The sequence below is a fragment of the Pogona vitticeps genome, chromosome 3, assembly GCF_051106095.1.
Source record: "Pogona vitticeps strain Pit_001003342236 chromosome 3, PviZW2.1, whole genome shotgun sequence".
Taxonomy (NCBI): Eukaryota; Metazoa; Chordata; class Lepidosauria; order Squamata; family Agamidae; genus Pogona; species Pogona vitticeps.
The window spans coordinates 123,736,239-123,759,121 of record NC_135785.1 but is presented as its reverse complement, the minus strand read 5'-3'; the positions used below and the strand labels follow the sequence as shown (position 1 = coordinate 123,759,121).

The window sequence follows — 22,883 nt, the reverse complement described above, 5'->3', positions numbered from 1 at the left end:
TGATTTTTGCACCATTGAATACAGACAAATTGGCCAATACACCCTGCATTTTATAGCTTCTTAGCTCAATTTTTTTCTGGGAAAGGCTCAATACTTATCAGCACCCCTTCGTATTTTAATATAAGCTTTCATGGAACATGGCCACTTTATTATTATGATCATTACTCTTCATTCCAGTGATTTGGTTAAATAGAAAAAGCTTACATTATTTGATTAAATACTTCTTGGTTACGTTATTTGGTTACATTATTTGGTTAATAGAAAAGCTTACATTATTCAAAAACACTTTATTTAGTCATAAAGCATGATTTGAAAGTAGCCACATTCAAACAGAAAACTCCTTTAGTGTAGTGCGTTGCATGTTTGCTTTTGTACTGGTGGTTGGATTGTGGTTACAAGAAACCGCTGGAGAGAAGGATTGTCAGAGGATTTGCCCTTTTACCAGGACAATCTCTTATGTTTAAATTAGATACATTAACCTTCACTTTACAAAAAAAAAGCATTTGTAGTCTAAGGTTTAATTAAATGGGTTGGGTTTGTTTTATAGCTAAAAATAGAGATCAAAACATGCATATTACATTATCTTGAAGGATGATTGGTCACTACAGTATAACATTATTGTTTTTCTTGGCTTTGGTTGTGTAGTTGGTTAGTTGAAACATTGCTGCAAATTAGAATAATATTCCATAGCTTGCATTTGGTAAATGTTTTTCAAGTTCAGTGTGGGAAGACACTATTTTTAGCTGTTTTGGTACAGTTAATCGTAGCTGAAAACTGGCATATGGTGTAGTGTCTTTGCAGATGGAATTGTTCAGTAGGGGAGATCATAATGTGCATATCATAATATTTAACAAATGTGATTGTGTTAACAGAGTTACATTTGCTCTGCTTCTATTTTTGAAACATTTACCACATCTAAAAACAGTTTTGATGTAAATGGAATTCTGAGCATCATTAATCTGAAGATGTACGTATATAAGCTTTATATTTTACATAAAAGAGAGGAATCTGAAAGAATGCTGATATTTAACCGAGAACTGTTTTAAGTGTTAATATTTATTGTGTTCAGTGTTGAAGTCAAAACTTGATTGAGTAACATTTTGCCTTCCATAGATAGATTGATTAGTTCGTGTTAGCTAAAAAGCACTTACAATCAGAGTGTTATTTGGCCACATCATAAATAAAGGCTTTTAGATATTTCTTTATTCTTCTTTTGTTTTTGAGTTCATGATTGCTGGGACATCCCTACCTCTAAGGTAAAGGTAATAATTGAAAGACAAGAACAGGGGTCTGGTTGATATACTTCTACATAATAAAGAAAACTGTGGCTTTAAATTTAGAAGATTAGAGTGGAATTATTAGTGATAAGGCCTTTTGGAGGACACTAAGCTCTGGTCCATGGAGTCACGAAGAGTCGAATACGACTCAACAACAAGAAGTCACAGTGTTGCCATAGGTCAGAAGCAACTTGATGGCACATAAGAATAGCAAATGCTTTAACATAATGACACCTGGCTATAGCTGTGATCTATAGTTCCATGTCATTGATTTTGTACATCAGTATACATTAATATAAAATCGTATAACTTAATTTTCTAGTTGAACCAAATTTTATTTATATTTTACATGTGAAATTTATTTTGAGACCAGCAAACAGTAAAATCCATGACTGAAAATAAAATATTACGTTACTAATTTTTTTTTAATTGAGCAATCCGTTAAAAGACTCGAGCAAATAGAACATTGCAGTAATACCTGGTTAGCACTCAGGATATATTGCTAGAAGTAGAGTGTTAACTGAAACAGTGGCAAACAAGGTAATTATAATATTATATTTCATTAGATAGGTATAAATACAAATGGAGGTTTCGGCTAATTCTAAGTCTGAGGCTCTAGATGAGAGGAAGGGGGAAAGAGCAGAAGGAGAAAAGTGGAAGAGGAGTGTAATAAAGGCAGCAAAATGACGAAGTGCATGGGGCAAGTATGGTGCCTCCTTTTCTTTCTCTCTTTCCTTTCCTTTTTTGCCCTCCCGCTCCCATACATAACACACAGAGAAGGGGAAGGGAAAGGAGAAGAAAGAGGGAACACTTTGCTTCATTTTTGTGGACCTCAGTGTAAAATAAATGTGTTGCGCCCCTCTTTTAATTTTTTTAAATGGGAAAATCTAAAGAGTGTTTGGCAAAGTAACCACAAATAAAAAGATTTAAAAAACAGATTCAGTTTCCAGTCACGTCTGGTTTCATTTATAGGGCAGGTAGAGTGGATCTTGTGGCTTTAAAAGTGGCTTCACATTTGCCTCTGTGGGAAGGGCATTTCCAGCAATGCCACTGAAGATACCCTCTTGATCTAGGCATCCACTTGATTCTAATACTGTACATGGCAGAGAGATGTTAAAAGATCTCTGAGTGGTTATACAGAGAAGTGATTCTTGGTTTAAATAACTCAGTCCCCAGCCATAAAGAGCTTTAAAAGTCACTATTAACACTTGGATTTGAACTCAAGTCAGTGTAAATGATACCATAAGGAGATAGTATGTTTATAATGCATGATCTTAGTCTTGCAACTGTCTTCTGAGCTAAGTGAAGTTTTTGGGCCATTTTGAAAGGCACCCACATATGTGTTTTGTGGCAATCCTGTGGGGAGGTTATCAGGAAATGAAAAACTGGGGCTATGATATCTCCATCCAGGTTGGGCTACAATTTATATTTTATGTACAACATGTTAAAGATCCATACTTTCAACAAGCTCATCTGTGCTTTTAATGACAGCGATAGACAGGACAGAACTTCTAAATTGAACAATTCTTCTTTTGAGTGCAGCCCAGTCTCTTGTCAGGAAAAAAAGGCTTGGAGAAGAATACCAGGTTTTTGGTTCCATTGAATGCTACTCTAATGTGCCCTGAGAACTTCTTCCCAACAAGAATCCATACTGTCCCCTTAACCTATTCCTTCAAGAAGTCATGTCCCATGAATTCACTTCTGACATGACTCTGCTCTGGGTTTTGTAGGTAGAAAGTACTCAGAAGTGATTTAGCATTCCCCAACCTTCAGGGGGCATCTTGGGACTATGCAACTTGCCCAAAGGCCACACAGGCTGGCTCTTCTCCTTGGATGCACAGTGGGGGAATTGAACTCCCAACCTCTGGCTCTGCAGCCAGGTATCTAACTCACTGAGCTATCCAGCCAAGGAAGTCTCTAGGTGAGCCAGATCATATGGGTGTCTGGTTGTCATATCATTACCATTGAGACTAAGTGTACCCTAAACTATTTAGCAGACTAATAAGATGGCAACTACCTAGTGAGTGCAGAATACAAGAGGATTCTAAGCTTCTCTGCGAGAGAAATTATCTAGAGTAGAGAGATATTGTTTTGCTGCTCCCAGTTTTCCTCAAAGCATCATTCTGCAGTCTTGGCCTCTCCAGATGTTTTGGACTGTATCTTGCGCCTGCGTCAGCCAGCATGCTCAGTGGTCAGGGGTGATATGAGTTATAGTTTTTGTGGGAGATGGAAGGCTGGGGAAGACATCCTTAGAGTGTTAAGCCATTTATTTTGAAGTTTGGTTGAAAAGGATTGAACTACAGTGGTTTATAATTTACTTTGAACAGGACAACAGTTGTGTGACAGCTTCTATGGTTATGAACACCTTAATATTCTAACACTTTCTAACTGAGAAGAGGATGTTGTTCATGCTATTATTTGAGGCCCTCTTCCATACTGCACTTGCTGATCTTGAAAGAGGACATGTCTTTCATTGTGGCACTTGATCTCGTGGTGGTGCCAGGGACTAGAGAGTGACTGTGGTCTTTTGGCCCCAGATGGATGCCTTTTTATTTTGGTGGGCTTTTAAAAACTGGTGTTTTTTTAGTGCTTTTAGGCTTTTGTACTTTTATTTTCAGGGTTCTGCTTTGTCCCCTATGCCAGCAGTTCTTTTCTTTACCCAGATCTCCTTTAAATATCTTTTGTTGCCACACACCACCAAGATTTAACTCAATATTTAAAACCCTAAGGTATAGGTAAAGGTTTCCCTTGACCTTTTAGTCCAGCCATGTCCAACTCTAGGGGGCGATGCTCATCCACGTTTCCAAGCCATAGAGCCAGCGTTTGTCCATAGACAGACGTAGTTTCCGTGGTCACTTGGCCAGCGCAACTAGACACAGAACGCTATTACCTTCCCACATTATTGGTACCTATTTCGTCTACTTGCATTTTTATATGCTTTCAAACTTATGTTTATTTAAAGTTCCCTGTGTAGAGTCCTCAGATTTGGAGAGAAGGGAGAAATAAGTTAATCTGTTAGTGCACACACTCCTATTATAATATTTTGATTGAAATGATTCCATACAAATTTAAAATATTTCTAGGCTTACTAAATGGAGCAATACTTTCATAGTCCTCTTTGACAGTTCTGGAAAATGTGCATGTACGTGAGCCCAGAAATTTGGAAGGGACTGTTCCTTGAAGTGCAGTTTCAGAGCACCATCCGTGGAGACTTCTGAGGTTGTTTTTCTCTGCTGCTGTTGAGCCCCTCTAGTTCAGACACATTAACTGAAAATGGGTCTCTAATCCAGTTTTTGCTTGTTTCAGAAACAGGAAAATATTCACACTATGCTGCAAACCTTCCAAATATTGTGTGATAAGTGATGTGTTCTCCCCAGACAGCTTTTTGTCAGTGGAACCAAGAAAATACAGTGGTGCCTCGCAAGACAAATGCCTCGCAGGACAAAAAACTTGCAAGACAAATGGTTTTGGCAATGAGGGTTGATGACTTGCAAGACAAATGTTCCTATGGCCGTGCTTCACAAGATGAATGTTTTCCGTTTTTTGTTCCTGCTTCATGTTTGCTGATTTTTAAATGTTTTTCTATGGTGTTTTAAAAGTTAAAGTTTTTTGATTGGAATTTTTTAAAATCATCTGCACAATATGTATGGCTTTAAAGAGCACTTAATAAACCCTTTGTAAACCAAATCTGACTTTGTTCTGACTTTTTTTTTGCCCATAGGTACACATTAATTAGATTTCAATGAATTCCTATGGGAAAACACATTTCGCAAGATGAATTTTTCGCAAGACATTAACCGCAGAATGAATTAAATTCGTCTTGCGAGGCACCACTGTATGTGAGCTTTGGACATGTCTCATAGTTTTGGTTTGATAGGCGATGATGTGACAATTCCATCTGTTTGATAATAGCTTCCTCTTGTCTTCAACTAAAAAAAAAAATTACCTTTTCTCCCTAAAGATTTAAGTTGAGTTTATTTAAATGAGTGATGACAGATATGCTAATTTGGCTAACGAGGAAAAATTGATCAAATAATTGCTGAGGTACAATTGCTTCTCCAGGAGGAATGATCTGATCTTTTTTTTTCAATTCCTCCCCCCTCCCCCCAAAAAAGACAAAACTTTACCTTCTGATAGGTCTGCTTTAGTTTTTCTGGTACGTATCTTCTTAGCAACTAGAGCTTCCCTATGTAGGCAACACTGGTACCAAGTCATCGATGGTATGATTTCCTTAATTGCTGCTACAAGTCCAGTAAGCTTTCTAGACACTGTTCATATCCTGTCTGTGCTAATTCCAACACATTTCAACCAGTCCATGTCATGAGATGTTATAAACCTGTTTAAGGTGTTAAATGCTTCTTTGGTTGTAATGTGTACCAACGAGGAGATGAACAATGTATCTTTGAAAACATTTCTCTTGTGCTCATATCTAATGTAGCACAGTAAGATCACTTTGTTATGTCTGTGCTTTTGTCCAATGGCAGTGCAAAGTTGGGGGGCATGCAAATTCTTTGCAATAATTGGTCCTTGATATTGGCTGATGAATTTTCAATTCACTTCTCAACAGTGTCATTTGACAAAAGTATTAAGGAAAGGTCCTTGCCAGCTTTCTTGTTGCTCATTGCATGAACCATTATTTTTTGCAGCAGGTAATATAAATTTTTCAGCTATCGTATGTGTTTATACAGTTTTGCTATTAGTTGAGAAACTTCAAATGAAGCCCTCACTTCATTTTGATTGTTACAAGCAGTTGCAGTCTTTTTTTTACCACACTCCTTTCTTTTGAAAAATTGATGCTCTTTGTGGCATGTTCTTTATGTTTAGTATTGAGTTGTCTTTGCAGTTTTGATGGTTTCATGGCCTTGTTGGACAATATCTTCTAACACAACGCACACTGTAGTAGTTGCTTGTCTTCAGGTTCTGTTTGCCTGAAATCAGTTGACAGATATTCCTTGCTATAACAGTGACAATTTTTGAGATGACTGGAAAAAGCTTCGTTTTGCTTTGAACAGGATGCACCCTCATCGACATCATCAGTTCTCTTATGTTTCAGATTCAGCCAGTGATAGATTCTGAGGCTCAGCCAAAATGTATTGTTACAAAATTCACTGCTATAATATTGAAAGTTACTGTATCTGACAAGAACCAAATGGTTTTATTAGCAGAAATCAAAGAAGAAACACGAACACGAAGTCTGTCCAAACACTCACTGACACTGACACTGACTGACTATGACTCTTTCTTTCCACGGCTTCTGACTGCACAGTAGCAAGAAATGTTATGTGCCGTCTCTCAGCCACTCAGCATCATTCACTTCCATGCTCTCACCATGACCTTAAGCTAATTAACATTGACATGAAACCGCTGAGAGAGGTTGTCTAGAGCAGCGGTCCCCAACCTTTTAGGGGCTGCGGACCGGCGGGGGGGGAGCGAGCTCCATGCACAAGGGGGTGGGGGCACACTTGTGCGGTGGGCATGTCACGCCTGTGGGGGGTATGTTGTGCTTGCGTGCATGCACGCTCATGTGACACCCCCCGCATACATGCAGGGGGGTCGAGATCCGTATCCACGGCCCAGTTCCGGCAAGCCCCTGGCTAGAGTTTTGGGGTTCAGTTTCTTCAGTATTTGGATGACACCCAACTCTTATTTCTCCTTGCTATCTAGATCTGAGGAAGCTGTTTCAGTTCTAGATCGGTGTCAGGGATTATTTTATTCAGTTGCTTTATTTGTATTTTTAATATTGCTTTTGGCTGTACACGCAGAAGGGCTGCATTACTTTCTTGTGCTTGAACATTGTATTGCCTCTTGTTTTTCCTTTTTGTTGTTGATTTGCTTTGTACATTTATATGGGTCATATGACCACAATAAACTTTATAATTATTGTTATTAATACTACTACTACTACTACTACTACTGATGCTCTTATTATGAGTTTTAATATATCTTTTTAATGCTTTCTAAATATTTCAATATTTTATTATTTAGCTTTTAACTTTGTTTCTTTTAATACTGCAAGCCACCTTGGATCCTTTAGGACAGTATGGCAAAGTGTCTTCTGGGCAGTTGGGAGGGTCAACTTATATGTGCTGTAATTTCTCCCTTGACCTTTCAGAGAAGAATGTTCAAGTTAGTGTGTGTGTGTATGTTTTAGAAATAGGTCCTTTGGGGGAGAAAAGCCTTTACTTTCTGAGAAGGGATGACTACCCCATTAGAAATTCCTTTTTATTCAAACATTGTGGGGGGTGTCACAAGTTACTCTGCTTTAAAGGGTTTTATGCGTTAGGAGAAAGGTGGCACATAAATATTTTAGATATAATAACAAACAAATATTCTGCAGTCTTTAAAATTTGAGGGTTTTATGCTGCATTGTATTAAGCCTTTACTGATGGTGTTCCTTTGGCTTTATTAAGTGTTACAATCTTTGGGTGATCTTCCTTCCCTTGTCTAACTCACTGGGCTGTTGTAGGAAGGAAGGCAGCAGGGTGTGCTCCCTTGAGCTCACTGGCAATAAAGCAAGATAATAAATGCTACAAATATGTTACTTTTGGTAGTAAAGCTCCACCAGAAGGAAAACATTTGTAGTTAAATGTGATTGATTGAGGCTATGTAATTTTAACACCAAGAAGACTGCCATCTCATCAAGAAATCCTGTTGTTCGGAGGAGGGATGCGGTAAACAGTCATGGAGGCTGCCTTATTTTATGGTGCTATTTATAATGGCCCTCTCCCAATAATGGCAAAATGTTTTTCTTATAACTATATAATAAAGAAAATAGTATACTGTACAACATTATTCAAGACACCAAGGCAATTTAATACTGAGCTCATTTATTCCTCTTAGACAGGTATGGATGGATATCAGAATTCTGTTCAAGCGTAGGAAGCAGTGATAGAATTTGGTCCTGCATGTAATTCATAGGTTTAGTACCTCTCAGCCTTAATGCTGCTTTCATTATATTTAAAAAGTAAGCTTGTAAGGGATACCTGGCTCAGAAATGAAAAATGTTACTGGTGACTTTAATTCCTTTGGTGCAGAGCATATGAACAAACAGATACATGAAAATTGGTTGTAGTTTGCTTTTCCTGTTTGGAAAGGCAAGACCTAACTAGTTTCTCCATTCAGATGTGATGGCAAGTTTTTGTTTGCCACAAAAAAGAAACTGTGGGAGTTTGTAAGATATTGAGAAAGTGAAAGGTATGAGCAAATCTGAGGCTCATTCGTGCATTGCTTAACCAAGATTTGGCATCGTGTCTGAACAACCCTTTAGCCCAGTAGCCTAAGTGGCTGATTTGTTTGCTTTTGAGGAAATAAGCTTTCTTCACAGGAAAATCATGGGCTTAAAATAATTCCACTAGTCGAATGTTCAGTGATGCGAGAATGTTGAGTGTTTTGTGATCTTGCTTACACCCTTTTTTTAAAAGGATCACATACATTTAAATCAAACAGTGCAGTGACATTTTCTTGGCAGCATGGATGTGGTGCTGACTAATACCCACAGTTCTTGTTGACCTCTTGGAAGAATATGAAGTACTAGAAGAAAATCTTTTTAAAAGTTCATACGGTGTGCCCCAGTGATAACCTTCTTTCTTTCCTCTTTTCCCCATTGTTCCCTCCCTCCCTCCTTTCCTGCCCCTTTTTAAACCTAAGTCATTTTAGGTTAAAAGAAGAAAAATTCTTCCCCTAGTGGTAGAGGACGGATTAACTGCTTTTGCATTCATTCCTGTGGGAACGAATGCCTTGACTTACAACCAGCGCCTCTACATACAGCAAATAAACAGCCAGAATGGATTAATCGGGTTTCAGTGCATTTCAATGGGAAATGCTGCTTCGACTTATAACCATTTCGACTTACAACCATTTTCTGGAATGGATTATGGTTGTAAGTCAACGTACCACTGTATTACTTTATGAAATATTGATAGGCATATTTTAGAGCAGACAGTGTTATAATTCTGATTAGTGCTGACTTGTTGTCTAGTTGTTCACAAGCTTTTCTTCAGGACCTGTTGTGACTTTTAATGAATTCAGTGAGTGTACCAGATTTTTTAAAATTTTTAAATTATGGGCATGTGCTGTATCTCAAAGTGAGTTTCCAAAAAACAAGGTCGTTTAGCTGTCATACTTGATTACAGAAAAGATCAACAATGTACTGTACATTCTAGCCCACTTCAAAGAGTATAATATCAGTCTGAAAAGCAAACGTTGATCATAGTGACAGTGGGTTTTGTACCTATATGCTCACTCTGGCACGTGCACAACTTTGGAGCACATATCTTGGCATTTTAAACTACAGTTCTTTTTCATGTATGTACACAAAATGGGTGTGTGCCCCTGTGCAATACTGCTTTGGAAAGTTCCAGAGCCTCAAAAATAAAAGTGCCTTTCTTCTTTAGCAATAAGCCTTCTGCTTTCTTTTGCTTTTTTTTCTTCCCTTTGTTCTCTCTTCTTGAAAAGCAAGAAAGAGAGGGGGGATTTACCCTCTCACTCTCCCCCTCCCAGGCTTTGCCGTCCTCTTTTTCTAACGATTTATAGCTCTGCCTTAATGAAAAGTGTGCCACATGTGGCAGAAAACCCCCTAGTCCAATGGGCACAATACTTGCTTATTTTGCCTAGGGGAAGCCCATTTTGTTCAGTCCTGTAAAATGTGTAAGAGCTTTGCCACCCTTACAGACAAGAATCATCAGTTTTGACTTCAATCTTTCCTTTGGGAATAATCCCTCTGAGTCATGGATCTCTCTCCACGGATGATTTTGACCACCCAGATGGATCAGCCAGTCCAGTTGAGGACAACCCTGGATGTAGAGTTTGTTGCTTGGTCGTCTTAGAAACTGCTGTCAAAATTGACGAAGAAATTGGAGCACGGCAGCCGTAAATACACAGCAGCCCCCAATATCAATGTGGCAAAGAAGAAGAAGAAGAAGCGGCAGCTTGTAGACACTGTTGCAGGTATGGCAGTTTCAGATCCGCACTTATCAGTCTGAAAGTCTACCTGTGTTCCCACTACCAGTGCCCAGTATATGGTCTCGGTCTCAGAGGGTGAATGCTTGAGCCCCTCTGTGCAGAGTGTTGTCGCCTCACCAAGAGCGCCATACCCTCAGAGTCCACTGCAAGAGCTTTCACTGTTCAAGGTTGAACAATGGTCGAAATCGAGATCCCTCTCCCTTACTCAACAGTCTCCATAACCGGGACACCATAATAGGAGGTCCAGTAGGAGGTCCAGATAATGATGGTCCTCATGATTGCTGCCCCATTGATACTGACCATCAACAAGCCCTTGGTATTGTGAGGATGCTTAATATGCACCCTTCTGTGTTCCCTGTTTCATGTATGGGGACATGGACTGGCCATCCCAGTCATACAGGTGCAATTGTCGATCTTGAGAGCATGGCAGGTCTAGATCTCTCTCTCTCTCTCTCTCTCTCTCTCTCTCTCTCTCTCTCTCTCTCTCTCTCTCTCTCTCTCTCTCTCTCTCACACACACACACACACACACACACACACACACACACACACACACACACACACACACACACACACACACACACACACATATCCTTGATCTCAAAAAGCTTATGTTACGAGCCCTCAGGACCATTCTCCCCAAACCACACACACAGAGACACTCACTCACTCACTCACTCACTCACTCACTCACTCACTCACTCACTCACTCACTCACTCACTCACTCACTCACTCACTCACTCACTCACTCACTCACTCATCCTTGATTTCAAGAAGCTTATGCTACGAGCTCTCAGGGCCAATCTCCCCAAACCTACGAGCAGAACAAAAGCAGAATAAAATACTGTATTTTAGACAAACAGAAACTCTTCATATCTTACTAAGGTCCTTGCAAGGGACACCTGGTCTCTTCTCAGTGATTTTCTAAATGGATCTCACAAGCTATTGCCCTGACTTATGAACTACCGAACAGGCCCCTACCTCGGACCTTGTGCAGTCACTCCACAAGAGCAATTTCCAAGGTGTGAACATCCAAGAGATCTGCTGAGCGGCGACTTGGTCCCATTTGATGACCTTTGTTGCACACTAAAGATTAGACCTTAAGAACTTGCCTTTTCAATTTTTACAAAAATTGAGGAGGGGGATTTGAAACTGAATTTAATATTCTTAATCACTACAGCACAGACTCCTTGTGATTGAGTTCATTTGAAATTTGAAGCAGTTCCTCCCTTTTGGGGAGAAATTATGACTGAGGCGCTTTTGAAACATCAACAACTTTATGTTAACGTTTGGAGATTCCACAACAACCTCAATAGGATCAAAATGGCTCAAATTAGGCAACTGTCCATAACATGATGACGAGAATTCCGATTGTAGATGTGGAAAACTTACTGGGGGGTTGGACCAAACTGCTCCCAGTCTATAGGCTTCCTCAACAGAGCACTGCTCACTGCGCATATTGTCCCACGGCACGGATGTCTGGCCTAGTCTCCTTCCATCGGTGGTTGATTGAATGTCTGTTCCAGTCTGATCACCTTTCTGTGTCCTTGCCCTCGGGGAAAGACTACCACTGTTTGTTCTAAGGCTTCTGTTATCAGTTCTTCTTCCTTTCTTAATTCTGGATCTGGTAGTAGTCCTCCTACTTTCAAATTCGGAAAGTCTTTCAACAACCCGCTTGCTTTCTCGTATGTGTACTCCTCTCTTTTCATCTCTCTCTCCTTCCCTCTCCTTATCTCTCTTTCCGATATACTAAAAACTTCCTTCTTTTCCAGATCTTTTATATCCTCCTCCCATACTGGTATATTTAACTCCTTCTCCTTTTCCCTTTCTCCCCCCTCTACTAGACAGATTTCAATTTTCCCTTCTCCTTCTTTTGATTCTACTCCTTCCTTTTCTCTTACATTAACTTCCTCCCGTTCAATTATTTCTTTCCGTCTTAACTCTTTCTCATGCTCCGGTGTTTCTACTCACGAGGTCGGCTCACTCTGTTCTTTTTCTCTTTTTTTTCTGTCTCTCCTTCACACTCCTCTATGAGAGTTGGGTAGACATGGTTTGTGACTACTAGGGGGAGTATTTCTATAACATTTCATATTTTCTCTGGAATCTACACTTGCAAGTTCAAACATGTTTATGAGTAATCTGGCCTTTCTCACCAGATTACTCAAAAGCATGCTCAAACTCACCCACAAGCTCAAACATAGGTTGCAGAAGAAAAATACAACATATTCCCCCTAGTGACTGCCATTACTGGAGCAGGCATTAACCTACTTATGAAAATGACCACTGTATTCTTCACCAGCATGAAAGCTTAGTTCATACAGAGATTGTTACCAAACTGTACATGGAAGATAGGTCATTAAGAAAAAGGCAGCCAGTTAGAATGTCTGCACCCATACATTGCACACACAGAACATATTATTCAATATTCAAAGGTGTTTCTCAAAATTAGCAACTTGAAGAGGACATAACTTACGACCATATTCTGTAATCAGAATATAGAATCAAATAACCGTATTTTTCAATGTATAAAATGATAGTTGTTGTGTGTTTTTCAGCCTCTTTGGCCGTGTTCTGAAGATTGTTCCGTTTCACCTGTCTCTGTGGCCGGCATCTTCAGAGGACAGCACTCTGAAGATGCTGGCCACAGAGACTGGCGAAACGTTAGGAAGAACAACCTTCAGAACACGGCCAAAGAGCCCGAAAAACACACAACAACTATTAGATCCCGGGCGTGAAAGCCTTCGCAAGTATATAAAATGATACTTTTTCCTTAAATAATTTGAGAAAAATATGAGGGCCGTTTTATGCACGGGAGGCAGCTCTTTACCACTGCCTTTTGCGAAGGCACAGGGCTTTAGCAAAAAGGAAGGGGAGCCGTCTACGGCTCCAGTGCACCCTCGCCTTTTGAGAAGGCACGGAGGTTAGCAAAAAGGAAAGGGAGCAAGGGGTCCCCTTCCTTTTCGCTAAACTCTGCCTTCTCAAAAGGCGAGGAAAAGCGGCAGTCACTTTTAACAGCTGCTTTCCTTGCCTTTTGCCAAGGCACCAAACCCCCAAACTCTGGATGTCTCCTAGAAGTTTTGTGCAGATGTTCAATAACATAGGAGACAAAACAGAACTCCGAGGGACCCTGCAGGCCAGCAGGACTTCCTGAGTTCTTTCCTCCTGGAAGGACTGGAGCCACCATAAAGTAGTGCCTCCCATCTCCAAGATGGGCCAGAAAGATGCCGTGATTGGTGATATCCCAAGCCATTGAGAGGTCCAACTTTCTTCTTCATAAAGGGTCCTACCAAGTTAAGGTGGGATAGGGAGACTGAAGCAGGGAGCATGTTTGCAGTTAAGACTTCTTTGAGACTAATGGTACACCAGCATTGCTAAACACATCGACTTTTTTCCAAAACCTGTACATCTCTGTAGATCTGTTGCTACACTGTATTGCAAACTGTCTTAAAAGCATGGCAGTTATCTGCATCCTCTTTTTGCTATCTAAGTATATTGCCTTCATGAGGTTTGTTTCCTGTTTGTCAACCCCCCCTTGCTTTTTACTCAAAATTGCAGTCTCTGGAAGCTAATACTGTACCTTCTTAAAATATTGGGAGACCTGCAGTAAAAAAGCTGATCAAAATATGTTATATATATATGTTTCTGTTTAGTAGAACCAGAATTGTGGTCCTGTAATAATTTAATTTGGCTTCTTTGTTTTGCTGAGGGGGAAAAAAGCACAGCCCATTCAATTTTTAACCAGTTTCGTTTTTTAAACAAAATTATGCTTTCTGATTATGATTTTGTAGATATGGACAGAAAAACCATAGGTTCTTTTCCTTTCAACTGAGTATGTCTAGCTGCTGTCACTGCTTACCCACTGCTGTCACTGCTTACATACACAGCTTACTTAACAAAATGCCATAGTTGGAGTTGAGCAATAACTTTCTCTAGTTCATGCTGGCTGAAATCCTGTTGCTTGATAAGTTCCCCTAAAGTAAGCCCTTTAGTCAGTGGGGATTTGATATCTGTGCAGCTATAAGCTCCATTGATTCAAATGGTCCTACTCCAGTCTCCTGCCAGGAGTGGCTCACAGACCACGAGCTCCAGAGCGGCAGGAAGGGAGCGCAGAGCCCGCAGCAGCAGCAGCGGAAGTTGAGTGGATGTTCCACCTGTGCGGGAGTATTTGTATTCGAATACGAATACCCTCATCTCTAATTTCAACCATTGTCAGTAGACCTCCTTGCCATCTCCTGTGCATTGCTTTTTTGTGTGATTCATTTTGAACTGTTTATTCTGTAGCTCTTCCACATAGGACACTTGTAAGACTGATCAAAGACATAATGTTTAAACAATAAAAGGTATACATAATCCCCTTTACAGTTTCATCTGTCCATGTTGCTCTGAAAAATACCATTTGCTGACCTTTAGTTCATCCCAGAGGTCTCTGTGTATTTCAAAGCAAGGCAAGCACAAACTTGCCATGTGGTATCTCCTGTACAAGAGAACCATTAATAAGTGAGATTGTTTCCTGATGTAGGTTTCACAGCCACGTTGCTTTTACCGATGTAGACAAGTCTTTTGTTTATTTGATTTATTTAAAGAATTTATGAGAAGAGCAAAGGCCCTCCCAAGGCAGTTTGTTCAAAAGAGTGAAATGAAATTATTTTTAAAAAATAGTAAAACAATAATTAAACTGAAGACATAAAAATAGTAGCAACCTATGTAAAAATAGTTAAACTTCAGAGACATAGGATTCAAAATGCCATTTAAACAAGTATAATAAATAAGAACACTGTGTGTATCCAAAAAAACAAAACAAAACAAAAAAAACCCACCCAAGCCTGAAGCAAATGAACCTTGCCTGCCTTCCTTAAAAAAATCAGGATAAAATTTCCAAGTTTATTTATTTATTTATTTATTTATTCAATTTATATTGCGCCCACACTACCCAGAGGTCTCTGGGCGGCTTACAATAATTAAAATTCAATACAGTAAAAGATAAAATAATTAAAATACAATTAAGATACAATTAAAATTGCCATCAGACCCACAATTGTGGATCTACTTCCAAAAGGCCCTATCTCTTAGGCCTCCCAACCTAATTGATATAAGGGCCTCTAAAGCTCGTGTCAGGGACGTGGTGGCACTGTGGGTTAAACCGCAGAAGCCTCTGTGCTGCAGGGTCAGAAGACCGAGCAGTCGTAAGATCGAATCCACGTCGCTTGTCCTAGCTCCTGCCAACCTAGCGGTTCGAAAGCATGCAAAATGCGAGTAGATAAATAGGGACCACCTCAGTGGGAAGGTAACGGCGTTCCGTGTCTAGTTGTGCTGGCCACGTGACCACAGAAGATTGTATTCGGACAAAAGCTGGCTCTATGGCTTGGAAATGGAGATGAGCACCGCCCCCTAGAGCTGGACAGGATTGGACAAATTGTCAAACGGAACCTTTTCCCTTTACCTTTACCTAAGGCTCGTGTCAAAAATTAGGCAAAATTAGTGTGCAGTGAGTGATTCAGCAAATTTTGTATTCTGAGGCTAGGTAAAAGATGGTATCCCTTCCCATTTTATGTACAACAACATACTGGACGACCAGTTGAATCTTGCAGCATTTTTCACTGTACATGGGCTATCTAATGTACACCACAGGTTTCTCCTCCAACACCTTAGTATCATCTCTTGGCATCTCTCATTATAATGGCCGCGGATGGCCCGAAATGCCCCCCCCGCAGCGTTTTCGTGACCTCCCTAAGCAAGGGGAGGGCGCGAAAACGCTGATAGGGGCCATTTCGGGTCATGCGGCGGCCATTTTGGAGCCGCCGATCAGCTGTTCGGCGGCTCCAAAATGGCCGCCGGAGCCCCAATCGTCGCAAAGCGAGTGCGGCGATTGGGGCTGATCCGTATAGCGATCCCCAAAAAGGGATCGCTATACGGATTTTTCGTTAAACGTTGCACTCGTTAAGCGAGGCACCACTGTATTTTTATTGAAATGATTCCATACAAATTTATACTACTGCTGCTGCTGCTGCTACTGTAGTAAAAGTTAAAGGTAAAGGTTCCCCTTGACAATTTTTGTCCAGTCGTGTTCGACGCTAGGGGGCGGTGCTCATCCCCGTTTCCAAGCCATAGAGCCAGCGTTTTGTCTGAAGACAATCTTCCGTGGTCACATGGCCAGTGCGACTTAGACACGGAACGCTGTTACCTTCCCACCAAGGTGGTTCCTATTGATCTACTTGCATTTGCATGCTTTCGAACTGCTAGGTTGGTGGGAGCTGGGACAAGCAACAGGCACTCACTCCGTCGCGTGGATTTGATCTTACGACTGCTTGGTCTTCTGACCCTACAGCACAGGCTTCTGCGGTTTAGCCCGCAGCACCACCACGTCCCTTACTACTGTAGTAGTAGTCTTTCAGTAGTCTTTAATTCTTGCTGGAGAAACGGAAACTACAAGCTCATAAAATCATTACCATAACACACCTATACAAAACATCAAATTACAAAGGAAATCTAGAAAATGACATGAATATAGTTTGTACAAAATTGTACTTCATTAAACACAGGTTGGGTGGGGAAAAAGGGAACGTATTACATTCATATAATTATAATTATTGAAAAGGCTAGTGCTGCGTTTCACTTACAAGCATTGTTATTTCGGGCTTAAAAGCTGAAACTTGTATTGTGAATCTGACTATATTTTTCAAATGGTTTCTGTACTTATTTTTAAGATAAATGAGAACAGAGGATGATTTTTCACATAAGTATGCTGTTACAAAAGGCAGCAATACTTCAATAGCCCTCTCTGATAATTCTGGAAAATCTGCTTGTAGGTGAGCCCAGAAATTTGGAAGGGATTGTTCCTTGAACTTCAGTTTCAGAGCACATTCTGTGGAGATTTCTTTGAGCTTGTTTTTCTCTGCTGCTGTGAGACCCTCTAGTTCACACACATTAACAGAAAAGGGATCCTTAATCCAGCTTTTGCTTGTATCAGGAACAGGAAAATATTCATGGAAACTATGCTGCAGATCTTCCAAATGTCATACGATAAGTGATGTGTCCTCCTCAGACAACTCTTTGTCAGTGGAACTAAGAAAATTTGTGAGTTTTGGATATGTCTCATAGTTTTGGTTCGATAGGCGATGATGCGAGAATTCCAACTTTTTGATCATTGCTTCAGTCTTGTCTTCAGCTTGAAAAACCATAATCTTTTCTCTTTGAAGTTTTTGAGTTTATTTAAATGGGTGAAGATATATAAGAACATAGCCTGTGGATCAGGCCAAAGGCCCATCTAGTACAGCTTCCTATATCTCATAGTGGCCCCTAAAGATGTCTCTGGGAGCAGATAAGACAGCTAGATATCCCTCCCCTGCATTTGACATTTTGAGGTAGAAGATTATACATCCCTATCATGGCTTGTAACCTGTGTTAGACTTTTCCTCCAGAAATCTGTCCAATTCCCCTTTAAATGCATCTATGCGAGATGCCATCACCACCTCCTGTGGCAAGGAGTTCCACAGACTAACAACATACTGGGTAAAGAAATATTTTCTTTTATCTATTTTCACTCTCCCAACACTCAATTTGAGTGGATGACCCTTGGTTCTAGTATTGTGTGAGCGGGAAAAGAGCTTTTATCCATTTTATCCATCCCTGCATAATTATATATGTGTCAATCATGTCCCCCCTCAGGTGCCTTTTCTCTAGACTAAAGAGCCCCGAACACTCCCTTTTCTCATAAGGGAAGTGCCCCAGCCCAGTCATTATTTCAGTTGTTCTCTTCTGCACCTTTTCCAGTTCCACTATGTCTTTTTTAAGGTGTGGCGACCAGAACTGTACGCATTACTCCAGCATTTTATACAATGGCATTATAATGTTGGCTGTTTTATTTTTAATTCCCTTTTTAATGATACCTAGCATGGAATTGGCCTTCTTCAATGCTGCCGCACACTGGGTTGACACTTTCATCAAGCTGTCCACCCAGATCTCTTTCCTAGTGGTTTCTTGAAAAGTGTTGAGGATAGGATTGAATTTTGAAGCAGCTTGGAAACTAGAGGCCAGGAATTGGAATTTAAGTTCCTTCGAACCTCTCATCTTTTAAAGAACTTTTTAAAGAACATTTTATCTCCCAGGCTCAACCCTTCCAAGCAGTCCAATATTACTGAAGCTGCTTGAGAAATGTAGTTAAACCTTCTCACCCGTTTCCAAATGTGAGTTATGCATCTGGCTGTTCCCAGCTGTTACTGGGGCTCCTCAATCTAGTTTTAGCAGAAATTACGCTCCCTATATTAAATGCAGCTATCTTCTACCAAGAGGGCACAGCGGGAACCTTTGAAGTATGGAAGTAACGAATTCTGGTTAACTATTTTAGTTGGCAAGAACATAGTTCTATTTTATATTTTCAACCCAAAATGTGAATTGTGTGTTTGTGTGTTCCTCTTGCTGAAAATGTACAAAGTAACCTTTTGATAGCAGTATATAAAAAGCGCTTTGTGATGATGAAAAAAAACATTTTGAAATTAAGATGTTACAAAGCCTTGGAATAGAGGAATTAGCCATATTATGAGGCAGTCTGTTGTGCTCTGCAGATATAGTTGACAATTTTGAATGAATACTTTGTAAGCAGACAGATTTTTAATTAGTTTATACCTGAGTATGACATACTGGGTTCTTGTTTTGTGGTCCCTTTAAAAGTGATAGATGATATTAAACGAAGACATAGACAGCTAATTTAATTAATTATAAAACAATCAAATTTAAGCAAATTTCAGACTCAGGTTAATTTAGTTCTTATTAGGTTATGAATGTTTTGTGTTAGTTAAGAATTTGGCAAGGTAACAAAAACAGAATTAGTAAGCTTTTTCAGGTAATAGACTCCTATGATGTTGATAAATTATATGTATTTTGTTTAGAACAAGAGCCAATATGGAGGAGGCCAGGCTGGCTAGTCCTGTCTTTACTGTCTTTCTGCAAGCAGGCAAAGACCTTTCTCTTCAGGCAGGATTTCCCTCAGTGACTGGCTGCCTGAGTGGACTTTGTAAATGGATGATTGTGTCTTACTGCTTTGAATATGTTTTGGTGTAGCTTTTTTTACAGTTTTTTTTTAGTGTGGTATTTGTTTGACCCTTTTAAGTACCGTATTTTTCCATGTATAAGACTATACTTTTCTCTAAAATTTTTAGACTAAAAATTGAGGGTCGTCTTATACACAGAAGTAAGCTGAGGAGAAAAAACAAATGGAGGGGAAAGCAGGGATCAAAGTGATCCTGCAGGGCTTTGACCCCTGTTTTCCCCTCTGCTTGCTAAGTCCCATGGGGGTTAGCAAAAGGAAGGGGAAGGATCAAAGCAATCCTGTGGCTGTATAAGGGGGAATGGGATCAAAATAATTCTGCAGTCATGGAATTGCTTTGATCCCTTTCCCCCTCCTTTTGCTAAGCCACACGGGACTTAGCACAAAGGGAGAAAGCAGGGATCAAAGGCATCCTGCAGCACTTTGATCCTTTTTACCCCACATTTGCTAAGCCCCACTTAGATTTCTTAATTTTGGGTTAGAAAAGGGGGGTGTTTTATACATGGAAAAATACGGTGTACGTATAGTCACTGTTACCTTTAAATGCCATCTCTCTTCCTGCTTGGCTGGCCAGTCGGCAGCTGTGCAGGGAGATTCACCCTCCCTCCCCTGGAATGGATAGCAGAGTGGGAAGAAGAGTGGTGCTCTGGGAGTGATTGGAAGGATGAGTGGGGCCACCACCGCCAGATGAATGAGTGGATGGTCCGCCCGCAGGGGCTGGACACTCGTTAAATTCAGCTGTTCGGGGATATTTGTATTCGTATATAGATATCTTGGTTTCTGGTTAAGATCAGTGAAGGCTTATACATAACAGGAGGAACAGACTGAGCAGCTTTAACAAGGCCCAGTAATAATCTTTATAAAAATGTATGAAAGAAGGCAGTCCACAAATCAAATAATCCCCAATGTCTATAGACGAAAGCCAGAATATAGAGAACAAACAAGAAAAATTGGAGATCTTAGCCTCCGGATGGTAAATATGACTTGATAAGAAAAACTGAAACTTGAGATGATTCCCATGACTGGAATAGGGCAACTGAAGAATATAAATTGTTCAAAAAAAAAAAAAAAAAGAAAAAGAAAAAGAAAAGAAATACTAGAAAGGGAGGTGGAGTCACAGTTTATATAAAAATACATATTTCTGCATGGAAATACAGAAGGATGGGCTTGGTTGTCCCTTTGAGAACATCTGGATTAATACAGTTGTGGTGAAAAACAAAAGGAATGTAGTGGTTGGAGTCTACTACTGACCACCCAATCAAGGAGAAGATACAGAGGAAATCTTTGAAAAACAAATTGCAAAAGTTTCAAATAGGTACAATGTAGTAGTGATGGGAGATTTCAGTTATCCTGATATCTGTTGGGAGGCAAATTCAGCCAAATAAAACACATCCAATAAATTGCTGGCTTGTATGTCTAATAATTTTCTCCTATAAAAAGTGAAGGAAGAAACTACAGTAGAGGAGTAGCCATCTTGAATTTAATTCTAATCAATAGAGCTGACTTGGTGAATGAAGTGGCCGTAAGGGGAACTCTGTGGGAAAGTGACCATGTTCCCCTAGAGGTTTTTTTTTTATTTATTTCAAAGGAAATAAAAGCAGAGTGTAGATGCAGGTGTATGCTGGATTTTAGGAAAGTCTGTCTTAATAAATTCAGAACAGTGATAAGTAAGATCTCATGGCAGGAGATGCTAACAAGAAAAGGTTCTTTTTCGTGGCCTCTGTGAATGCACACATATGGGTATTGTCTGCGCCTGCGCTGACTCTCTCGGAAGATTCTAGAGCTAAAAGTAACAATTTTATGGTGTGATCCTCCATGAGGTATATGCTCCCCCCACCCACCATCTTCCCCAGTTCCTTTTTTCCGCCGAGCTTCGCTATTTGCCTTTTGGCTATTTTTCTAGGCTCCTTTGAGCTTTTGTTTGTTTATCTTTACTTTAAATTACCTACTTAGTGATCCTCCGCGTCTTTTGTTTGCCTAATCGGCTTCCCGCTGTCTTTTTATTCCCTTCCCTTTCCCCTCCCCCCCAGTTCTTTGCTTATGGCCTCGCCGTCTCCTTTTAAAAGGTGTACGACCTGTGCGAATAAAATCACACTTTCTGACAGTCATAATCAGTGCCTTTTTTGTTTGGGTGAGGAACATCTACCCATTCGTGTCCTGCTTGTAAAAATTTAACCAAGCCAGCACTTAAACCTTTGGCAAACAGCCATGAATCCTCCTACTTCGTCTTCGGAAGCGGGTAGATATTCTGCCCTTTCAGGCGATAGGCTTCCAGCGGGCCAGTCTACTTCTGACTCTACCTCTGTGCTACCAGTTAAGGACACTGCTGAGAAAGCAAAATCGTCTGGTAAGCACAAGTTGCCCTCCTCTCAGAAGTCTCGAGCGCACGATCCCAGCTCGAAGAAAAAGCCCAAACCTGCCCCTAAGAGGCCCAGAAAGGACAGAGTTCCCCGGGTGAAGCCCCCTCAGCCTTCTCTGCCTTCCCCCATCCTCGAGGAATCATCCAGAGAAGCCCCTGACTTGGCCTCCGATGGAGATGAAGCCCATGATGTTGCGCCCCCCCCCCCACGATGCAGCCCCAAACTCCGAGCATTGGCCTCAACGCGGATGTGCCACAGTCCAGCCCGGCCTCAGCCCATTCAAACCCTGACTCAGGGCGGGCAGCTGAAAGCTCAACATCTGATCTGGAGGTTCCCCCTTCACCTCCACGGAAGAGAAAGGAGAAGCGAAAGCACCTCTCCCCGCCGAGGTCCGTGCCATCGCAAGGCAATTTTTGCCCTTTTCCAATGGTACCATACCATTTTGACCCCTTCATCTGGCAAACCCTGTACGAAAGGTACCAGCCTGAATGGCTAAATGGCCCCGAATGACGCCAGAACTTCCCCATGCCGTCCCTTTCATGGACTCGAATCGCCTCCATGCAACCACTTTGGCCCCAATGGCTTCAGCCCTGCCTGTATGCCCTCCAGCCCCATCTAAGCCAATGCCTCTAACTCGAGTACAAGACAGAGCTCATGAAGCCGTACCCCTACGTCCCGCACCACCGATGCCGGACCTGATGCCATCTCAAGGCCCCTTTGAAGGCATGCCGATCCAACGACACCAAGCTCCCCTGACAGAGGGCTTTGGTCCATCAGACTACCCTTCATCTCCGGGCTCCCCTGCATCTTCAGAGGCACAACACTCTGAGTCCTCCCATGAGCCTGAGCTTCCCCCTCCAGTCCCAGATATGAGGGGCAGCCATGCTTCATCCTCCTCAGATGACTTCTCCTTCTATTCTACACTTATTTTCTAAATGGCACAAGCCCTGAATCTCAACACTGAACAACCCTCGTCCGCGGATGCTGACCCGGTGTTCGATGACATCAACCAGGAGCGTCCCGTTCCATTGAGTCTTCCCTTTAACAAGTCCATCCTTCAACTTATTAAGGATACTTGGGGAAAACCTCCTTCTACTATGCAGATTTCTCGCCGCACCAATGGCCTCTATAGGACCCACGGTGTCGATGCCGAATTCCTCAACAAACATCCAGTGCCTAACTCTGTTATCGTCGAATCCAGTCAGGCCCGAACCCAGATTAGGTCCAAGCCTACTCTTGCCA

General features: G+C 41.0%; 1 protein-coding gene across 3 annotated transcripts in view; it reads left to right on the top strand.

The window, feature by feature from the left end:
- The window catches only part of DGKH (diacylglycerol kinase eta), a 162,022-nt gene that overhangs the window by 7,718 nt on the left and 131,421 nt on the right, over positions 1–22,883 (top strand). The window lies entirely within an intron of this gene.